The sequence below is a fragment of the Arachis duranensis genome, chromosome 7, assembly GCF_000817695.3.
Source record: "Arachis duranensis cultivar V14167 chromosome 7, aradu.V14167.gnm2.J7QH, whole genome shotgun sequence".
In the NCBI taxonomy this organism is placed as follows: Eukaryota; Viridiplantae; Streptophyta; class Magnoliopsida; order Fabales; family Fabaceae; genus Arachis; species Arachis duranensis.
This window is the reverse complement of record NC_029778.3, coordinates 3,009,517-3,020,065: the sequence shown is the minus strand read 5'-3', so window position 1 is coordinate 3,020,065 and position 10,549 is coordinate 3,009,517. Positions and strand designations below refer to the sequence as shown.

Genomic DNA, 10,549 nt, shown 5'->3' with positions numbered 1-10,549 from the left:
CCTTGTGTCCTCTTATTTTGGCTCTTTAAGTTGCTGAAGCATATGCTAGTCTTGGGCTTTGTTTATTTTCTTGAATAACCAAAGGAGTAGACCAGCTTCATTGTTTGGTAGTGAAAGGAGTTATAGGCCTGCCACAATAAAACATACATTAAACAATATTGGACTTTCAATCCAAAGCAATGTTTGTCATCATTTATAAAACCCAAAATCAACAAAAATTACGAACTCAAATAGTTGGTCACTTCTTTTTGTTTATTTAGAAATTAAAACAACAAAAATCATGGCTACTCTAATGTCAAATAATACTATGTCCATGAGAGATTGATCACTTCAAAGCTATTACGGCATAATTGCACCAAGGTTTACGTTAATGTTAGTCGCATTTGTAGAGTTGAGACGGAAAGACTTGGGCATTTATTGATACAACTTGGATAAATGTTTCCATGCATTTTATAATTAAAATGGGACCACTGACCTTTCACTCCATATCCAGTGATTCTTTCTACAGTAAGCTCAATCTTGGTAGTATAATTTCAGGTGGATATAGATGATATTTTTATGTTGCAATTATAATAAATCAGATCAATGAATACTGGAGTGAACAAATGCATTCTTGTCTTTATGAATTCAATTCATCATGGAGAAGTAGCTTATCAATTAGCAAAACTAAACACACAAGTAGACATGAATCTAACCTTTTTCACATATCCTATAGGCCGATTTGATTTGCTAATGACCTCCATATGGATTCAATCCTGAAAAATAATAATTAAAGTAATAAAAAAAAAGATAAAGAAAAAAAAAGAAGAGAAGTACAAATTGAAAATTTAGATTACTAACTTTTCACGACGTGAACAGAGGTGGGTTGAATTCCAAAAATTTGACTCGTGGTCAATATGCTCTCATTTAAAACATCAACACGTTTTTCCATAAATAATTCATGAATTTTATCAGGACACATCACCTGCAAAAGAATAATAAAATTAATCAATATAAAAAAATTTAACCTATAGTATAGTAATATATTTACAAAATTTAACATATAATATAGTAATATATTTACAATTTTCATTACCAGGTGCTTCATTTTTTTATCTTGGTACTTTGCGTGCTTGATACAGTTTCTACAAAATTTGGAAATGACACTGTAGTTTTTAGGCCACGTCTTATGTTCTAATTTATAATTGTAGACCGTATCTAAAGTAGCATTGCCAAGAGTATGATGCCAACTCCGAAACCTAAACTCTGATCAATTTCTAGATCCGGTGATGGTCGATAAAAGGTCAATAGACAGCTAACAAAAACTTTATTCTTCGATTGACATTCCAAAATAAAACTGAATCGAGAGCCTACTTTATTTTAAGGTCGGTGTCACTAAATTGAAATTATTTTCAGTTAAAAAAGTTTCTCATCATGTTAACTAATTAAAAGAAATAAACAATAAAAAATACCTCGAATAGACTCTCAATTGATTCAAACATAAATCTTCAATCTCCTTTATGTATAGAGTGTCATCTTTAAATGGGAATTTTAAAACCTTACTAATAATATTTAGAAAGTCGTGACATTGTTCTTTTTTTATTTATGTCTTGTTCTTTTTTTATCTCAATTAGAATCCCACGTCTCTGTTCATTACATATTTGAACCTTGATACCATTCTTTAAACTTAAATTTCGGTGGTATTCACCCTTTAAATGTAACATTTTTAGATCGATTGATATAAAATCTTTTCTTATGTCCTTTAAATCTAGCTGAGAACATAAGAGAGGTCTAAAAATGTTACATTTAAAGGGTGAATACCACCGAAATTTAAGTTTAAAGAATGGTATCAAGGTTCAAATATGTAATGGACAGATACGTGGGATTCTAATTGAGATGAAAAAAGAACAAGACATAAATAAAAAAGAACAATGTCACGACTTACTAAATATTAGTAGTAAGGTTTTAAATTTTCCATTTAAAAAAAGCACTCTATACATAAAGGATGTTAAAGATTTATGTTTGAATCAATTGAGAGTCTATTCGAGGTATTTTTTATTGTTTATTTTTTTTAATTAGTTAACATGATGAGAAACCTTCTTAACTGAAAATAATTTCAATTTAGTGACACCGACCTTAAAATAGAGTGGGCTCTCGATCCAGTTTTATTTTGGACTGTCAATCGAAGAATAAGGTTTTTGTTAGCTGTCTATTGGCCTTTTATCCACCATCACCGATCCAGAAATTGATCAGAATTCCAGATTTCGGAGTTGGCATCATCCTCTTGGCAATGCTACTTTAGATACAGTCTACAACTACAAATTAGATGACGTGGGCTAAAAACTACAGTGTCATTTCCAAATTTCAAAAAAATTGCAACTTAAACCCGCCATTTCCACCGGGGACAGTTGCAGATCACCGTGATTACCGACACAAAACAGCTTTGCTACGGCGGAGAGCTCAAAATCCGCAACGGCATATCACCCTGGCGCCGTCATGGCTGCCATTTTATAACACACATAAATATCCCAAAGCACTGCAGGTATATAGGCACAAAAGGTTCAGCAACAGTTTCGGAATTAAGCAGAATCAGAGTGAAAAAATTGAGTGGGTCCCAAGTATTGTTAACTTGGGGAGACATGGAGAGAAGGGGAATGCCATGCTAAGACGTGGGTGTACGTATAGCGCGTATAAAGGGGAGGCAAGGAAAAGAAAGGTAGGCTGAATTTGGGATTTGGCTTGGGAGAGTGGGGTTGCTATAGGACCTATTTCCGTTGGCTTCTTGTTGAGATCCAGACTCATCAGGGTGAATAATACTACGTTAAAAGATGGCTAGTGAGGGTGGCTGGTGGGGCGAAAAGGGAAGAAACGACAAAGGGGGAAAGGGGTGGCGGCGAAAGGGGAGGGGATGGGTTGGTAGCAAAAGGGGAAGGGAGGCAAGGCACAACAATAAAAGGGAAGAAGGGGAGCGGAGGGGAGGGGTGGGGGTGGATGGCAGCGGTAGATTAAGGGATATATAAAATAAGCATTCTATAATTAAGTTAGTATGTAAAGATTAACATATAGAAATTTTTGTACTTTACATACATAACATATGTCCCAAAAGAGTTTTAATAATGAGTTTACATTTTCAATATATAATATAGTAACTTTGGTCTTTCTAACCACAGTTTAATACATGCATATTGGATCACCAGTCTTCAAACTACAACATTTAACTCTAGAAGCAAAAACTATCACTCCAAACAATTTAATTAAAATAATAAAAGCTAAATTATTTTCCTTTTAAAAGAAACTCACAATGATTAATCGATGCAACCGCTACTATCACTTAAATTGTGTATTATGAATTAAAAGACTAAACATGAGTGTGGTGGTGTTTTGAGTTGTTATCAATTAGAATCTATTAGTAATGGAGGAACAGCCTAGAGCCAACTCAACAACAAATAAAACGGGGTGCAAACATCAAGCTATAAAACAGATACAAAATAAAACCCAAAGAATTGGAAACACCCAAAAATTAAATCAAACCACCAAGGTTCACTGGTTCAATAGTTTACTGGTTCGACCAGAATTCAACCGGTTTAATTAAATATTAAATAAAATTATTAAAAAACCTACATATAATTTTAAACATATAAATTTAATAATTTCTAACATAATAAAATTCAAAATTTCACAAAATAAATTATCCATGATTTAATATTAGAAATTCACAAACAACTTCAAATATCAAAGTTCATAACTAAAAACAATTAAAAAGCACAGTGACAAGCACATAATGTTCTCCTATCAAAAGAAACATTAACAAACAAGTTTTCAACTAATCAAAGGCACAACTCATCACAAATCAAAATCATCATCAAGTGTTCCAATATCTCCATCATAAACAGGTAATCCAAAATAGATGTAATTTATCACTACTGACAATAACAATAACAATAACAATCAATAGAAAAGCTTGCTTAACCCAACAAGAGAGGAAAAGAAAATGCTGCAGCATAAACTCTACTATGTTAATGGTTTGGATTTTGGAACCTTTAATATTATTTTCGTATTGACTTTATGCAGATGACTTTAGAAAAGAAAATGACATTTATTTAATTAGAAAAACTTTCCTCTCACATATTTATTTCTAAAAAATAGGCCTAGTCATCGATGCAAAAATATCACTTGCTTTGGATTTTATGAAACTACAATCGATAAAGGTGCAAAATAGAACTAATCATAGGAGCATTCAATCATTAGACCAACCTAATCATGTTATAACAAGAAGATTAAGAAGTTATTTTCAGTCACTTCGAACATATAGTAACAAAACATGAAATAAGAAGGTACAATCAATTAGCAACTCAATTTCAAACAACATTGAAACTAGCAGAAATAATTCCAAGTCACAGTACTTACCGGCGGCGAGGAGGAAGGGGAGTGACGGCAATGACAGAGGAGACGACAACACCGGCGAACACAGAGAGAGAGAGAGCTCAAACAGAGAGAAAGCTCGAACAGATGACGGCCACAGAGCTTTCACACGATGGCGACACAGCTCCTTCGACGGCGACGGATCTTCCACACGCGACGCTTGTACCCAGCGGAGAAGAGTTCGGCGATGACAATGATGCGGGGCTGCGGTGGCTAGGTTGTTGTTCTTTGAATTTCAAACTTTCTTCCGTTTAGAGAAGATGTCGTTTTAGGGTAGAAGTGCCATATCGCTTACCTCCAGCTTTAAACACCTTCTAGCATCCTTTACACTCGGAACGTTCTACTCCATCCTTATCTGGACCGAGCTTTCTAAAAAGATTCCAAACATTGGATGTTGCTGGTCTGGCCCTTTTTGAACTAGGTTCATCAACCTTGACCGGAGCAGCCTCAGAACCAGCTCCAGCAGTAACAAGGTTACTCGCAGTTTCAGAATTCATATGTTCTGAAATAAAAGCAAATGTAAATTGTTTATATGAATCTGAAATAAAACAAGTATCAACCATTATCAAACAACACAAAAAACAGCAAACAATATATGAATCTGCATCAGATTTAATCAAATATCAACCATTATCAACCATAATCAAAACTCAACCATTATCAAACAACACAAAACACAACAAACAAACCTAAATCTCTGATCTCAAACCCTAATCCAGAAAACTAACATACCAGAAATCTGATATGACAGTGGTGATGAGCCGAAGACCAGGACAGAGGAGGCGAGGAGCAGCGGCGATGAAGACAGACAAGGAGACCCAGAGAGCGAGAGGACCGACGAGCATAGCCAGAGGCCAGAGAGCGAGAGGACAGGACCCAGGAGCCCAGGACCGAGACCAGCAGCGACGACGGCTAGACGGAGCAGCAGCGGTGGCTAAAACCCAGGAGGACCGAAGAGCGACGGTGACTGCGACTCTGCGAGCGTAAGGGGTGATGACGGAACTCCGAAGTGCGAGCTTGAGGGGTGAGGTCGACGGAAGTGCGATCGTGAAGGGTGAGGACGGTGACTGCGGGTGTGAGTGAGAGTGACTATGGGTGGAGAGTGGAGACTGGAGACTGGAGACTGGAGACTGGAGAAGCTGAAGCTCTGTGTTGAGTGGGAGACTGGGAGGGACCGAGGGAGTGAATGACCGAGTGAGAGTGACCGAGTGAGGAAGCTCAAAGCTGCAGCCTGCAATTAGCCAATTAGGGATTTAGGCGGGTAGGGTTTCATTGGGGATCGGGTCGGGTCGAGTCGGGTTATGGGTTAATTGGGTTCTGGGTCTGAGCTAAAATATGTTCAGCCTTTTAACTAGGGGTGAGCACGGGTAGCGGGTACCCGATTACCCACCCGAACTCGAACCAAACCGATTAAATTGGTCCTGGAACCGACGGGTAATCGGGTCCAACTCGAACCAAACCAATGATATTTGCTTATGATTGGTTCGGGTATCGGTTTTGGGGGCGCGGAACCCGAACCAACCCGTATACCCGATCATAATTAATTAAATAAAATATATATGACTTTTTATGTGTTTTCTAACTCATAACCCTAATCCTATCTCACTAATGTTTAGATTTTAATGTGTTTTGGTTTTAGCTTCTTTCAAAGATTATTCACTAGACTTTTGTATTTAACTTCTAATATTTCTATTGCACTTTTATATTTTCATTAGACAAGATTATTTACTATTATTATGTTTGGATTTTGATGAGTTTAGTTTTTAATGTATTTCGTATTTAATATGTTTGCATTATTTCTGTTGATGTTACATGTTTATTGTATTTCTTGAATTTTTAAGATAAAAATTTACCAATTTAGGCTTTTTTTTTTATGAATTTCAAAGTCATCGGGTACCCGCTACCCGAACCGAACCAATCCGCTCTTAATCGGTTTGGTTTGGTTCGGGTACAAGCACAAAAAAATGTAAATTCGAACCAAACCAAACCAATTACTTTTTGATCGGTTCGGTTCTAATTTTACCTTGAACCCGAACCAAACCGACCCGTGCTCACCCCTACTTTTAACCAAAAAAAAACCTCTCAGCCTGTCGGGAAGTCCATTCTGCCCCGCCAAAACACACAGTTTAAGTGGTGTGGGTTAGGCAGATTTTTGTTTTTCGGCGGGCTTTTATTTTTTAGCGGGCTCGTCTTTTTTGATGGGTTACGCGGGTCGGCCCATCAGGTTTAAGTCCGTTTGCCAACCCTAAATGGGACTGGGACTGGGACTGGGTTTCAAGTCTGGGTAGCCATTTAGAATTTTTTTTTGTTATAAACTATAAAACGACGCCCGTTTAAAGGGTTATCCCAACTTTTGATTGTTTTTAATTTTTTATTTAGTCTTTAAATTTTAAAAATGTGACTCACATTCAGTATTGGGATAATTTTCGACATAAAATGTTAATAGAGTTTTGATCTGGACAGATAAATATTACGTTGAAATTTGTAAAATGATGCCATTTTGATTTTGGTGCTCAAATAGCTTAAAAACGATGTCGGATCACTTGTTTTTGAGAGAAAAAATTTCAATAAACACTACTTATGATATTTTTTAGCTCTTTAAACGCCAAAATAAAAATGATATTGCTTTACAAAATTTGACGTACCAATTATCCACGTCAGCGTTCTATTAATATTTGTGCGTCGAAAATTATCCCAAAAAAATTAATATGAGTTAAGTTCGCAATGTTTAAAGACTAAATAGAAGTAATACAAATTTTAAAAATTAAATTAAGGTTCACCTGCAAATTCATAAACCTAATTGAGTTTGAATACTAACTTCATAATAATAAACACGTATAAATAACATATAGAATACAACAATTAAAAAAAAAATCACATTCAAACTTGATACAATTATAGAAAAGGGAGCTACCATATGAAGTGGTTTGACGGAGGAAAATATCCTTTTAGGTGCTTGAGAATAATAGGTGGTTAAGAGATCATTTTTTAAAATTTATATGTTGTTTGTAATTGGTCTCAAGAATTCTCCCTTGAGTCAAAATTTTTAACGATAATAAAAAAAGAAAAGTATAAGTAACCAATAATATTTTTGAATAATGTGAATTAATAAGGTTAAAAGAATAAATTAACCTTAAATTTAATTAGTAACATTAAATTAAGATGTAGTGTATTTTAATGTGATTGGTAGTTGTTCATGTTGTTTAAAATGATCATTGTTTACCTAACATTCCAAAAAAAAATATGAAGTGGCCTTCAATAAATACATGGGTTATCCATGTTTGTAACAAAACATTTCAATTACTTTAAAATACAAATATATTAAATTTATCACACCATATTGAAGTATTGAACATTAACATAATCCAATTCAATTCAAACAACACAAGACGAATAATAATAATAGGAAAAGTTTAGGAGGCTAGCAGTTTTATTGAATTTTGGCTAGCATGTAACCAGCAGAAAAAGGTGAGCCATTGGATGAAATCTTACACTAATCTCACACTATCAAATCATTATTGATGGCTAATTGATGGCTAACAATCACAAAAATTACTGACCCCAATATAGTACTAGTGTATTACTTGGAGGATCGAAAATATTGTTTGAACAACGGTGAGAATAAGCAGAAAAATGCCAGCAATGGAAGCTACCGTCCTCCACGGAGTGTTGCAGTAGTCGCGCTTCAAAGTTGCTACTTTTCTGTTCCAAGGCTTCTCACAGAAATCATTGAAGCCTTTAAGAATACAAGAATATTTCTCATTAAAATCTGAAGTCAAAATGTTCACGGCAAGACCATTGAACATTTTAGCCATTGCATTGCTATCACCTAACCAATTTTAAATTATTCCTTTCTTAATCAACAAATCCATGTAGATACAGTGACATTGCTCGAAAGCTAACAAATTTCTCAAAACAACTTGGGTATGTAAATTGTGTGGTGTGTATGGGTGACTGAAACGGTGCAGTACTTTTTCTTTGGGCGGGCTCATCTAAGGAATGCTTTGAGGCTTGGGTAGATAGGGGAATGAGTAAGAAAAGGAGTTTCTTGCGGTGATGTGGTTTGTGTGGAAGGGTAGGAATGACAAAGGGTAAAAAAATGAACCGCAATTTAGTAAACTGGTTAATTTTTGTGGGTTTCTTTGTTTTTTTATTTACTTTTGAATTTTGGACTTTATAATATCCAAACAATAAATTTAAATTGAAAATGGACTGGACTAATACATTACACTCTTATAATTTGAGTTCTTATGTTACTTTAGTATTTTTAATTTATTTTTAAATGTAATTAGAAGTTTTAAAATAGTAAATTAACTAATTAAATATCACAGATTAATAGATAAAATGAAAATAACAAATAAATTAATTCAACCAAAAGAAAAAAATATGCTAAATTTATTATATGTTCTAGTTTATTATCCATTCAACTTCTAATAAAATAAATAAATTTATTGTTATTTGGGGAAAGAAATTTAAAATACAATGCAATTTATTTAAAAAAAATAGAGAGATGAAAATCTTAATCAAAATCAAGTCTAAATTAAAAATATATAATTGTGGACGAAGTTACTTTGATAGTGTTTATATTTATAAAATATTTGACTATTTTTGTAATTAATTATTGTTATATATATATGCACATACCTTTATAATATTCTTTTTATAAAAAAATGTAATTTTTTTTAATTTGGTATGCATGAGATGAGATGTAAATTTGGATGACCTTGAATAAGAAATAAAATAAGAATTAAGCTGAATTTTTAATCTTTAATATGTTAACAATATTTATGTTTTAGTCTAGTCTATCTTATATTTAGATACAATTATATATTTATTTATTTTTTTAGGAAATAGTGATGAGGACGAGGGTGTAGGAGGTGGTGGTGGGGAGATTACAATAATAATGGGTGAGAAGAACGGGGATGAGAATGGATTATTACAGTGAAAATTGGGTGGCCTTGTATTTTTGATGGTGTTGATATTATTATATGAATTAAAAATTAGAGATAATTTTTTTATAAAGAATTATAATTTTTTACTATATGTTGACGGTCATGATATTAAGTTTTGGGATAAAATTAAAATGATCTTAAATTTTAAGGATAAAATTAAATTAAATAAAATATTAAGAGTAATTTAAAAAAATTTTAAAAACATTAAGAATAATAAATATATTTTATCTTAAATTATAACATTATTAAATTATAATATTTTAAATTTAAAAATTTAGAAGAGATATATTTTAGTTTAATAATTTAAAACAAACAAAAAAAATGAACAAAAGAATTTATTTTTTTTAATGTAGGAATAATTTTTTTAAAGTAATATTCCTTGTCAAAGCATCGATCCTAAAAAAGCAATAGAAAAAAATACACATAATTAAAGCAGTCAAGTAGAAGAAAAATTGAAACAGACACAACACAAGTAAGAGTAGGTCTGAAAAGACAGAAGAGGTGAACGGCAACAGTGATAGTCATTGAGTAAGAAAAAGAGGAGAAAATCGCGTGTGGCGTAATCACGACAGACACTCTCTCGTACACCGTTAACCGTGGAGGATGCGCTGCTTCTGCTGGCGGACGACTAGTGTGTCGTCGCTCTTATTTTAAATATAGGGGTGTGTTATTGTAGTGATTCCTCCCTAGTCCGTCAATCATTGTTAATTGTTTGTCACATGAAGGGAGCTTGCTTATTTTGGATTAGGAGTGTGGAATGAAGTCAATAACTTAAAAAAATGGTTCTAGAGATATTTTTATGAAGCTAATATTAGAGAAAAGACAGATTTGACTCTTAATTAAGTTCTCTAAACTATTGTGCATAACTTAGATGTTCAATTCAATCTGATACTTCAAAAAACTAATTATATAATTGATTTGCTTAATAGTATTTGATTCTTAATATATTTTTTAGATAAAAAATACACTTGTGCGATTATCTTTTTAATCAACTAAAAAATTAAATAAATATATAATTGTATCTAAATATAAAATAAAATAGACTAAAACATAAATATTGTTAACATATTAAAGATTAAAAATTCAGCTTAATTCTTATTTCATTTCTTATTCAAGATCATCCAAATTTACATCTCGTCATGCATATCAAATTAAAAAAAATACATGTTTCTATAAAAAAAAATTATAAAGGTATA

General features: G+C 33.0%; 2 long non-coding RNA genes across 2 annotated transcripts; both read right to left on the bottom strand.

Annotated features, from left to right (window-relative positions):
- Positions 1-12: 12 nt before the first annotated feature.
- Positions 13-1,725, bottom strand: LOC127740663 (uncharacterized). Its single transcript, XR_008001439.1, has 4 exons — positions 1,076-1,725; positions 841-964; positions 696-755; positions 13-128 (listed from the first exon to the last, which is right to left on the bottom strand). It is a non-coding gene; the product is annotated as an uncharacterized LOC127740663 (long non-coding RNA).
- Positions 1,726-1,833: 108 nt separating this feature from the next.
- LOC127740664 (uncharacterized) lies at positions 1,834-5,598 on the bottom strand. The gene is made up of 3 exons (XR_008001440.1): positions 5,134-5,598; positions 4,387-4,903; positions 1,834-2,515 (listed from the first exon to the last, which is right to left on the bottom strand). It is a non-coding gene; the product is annotated as an uncharacterized LOC127740664 (long non-coding RNA).
- Positions 5,599-10,549: the final 4,951 nt, after the last annotated feature.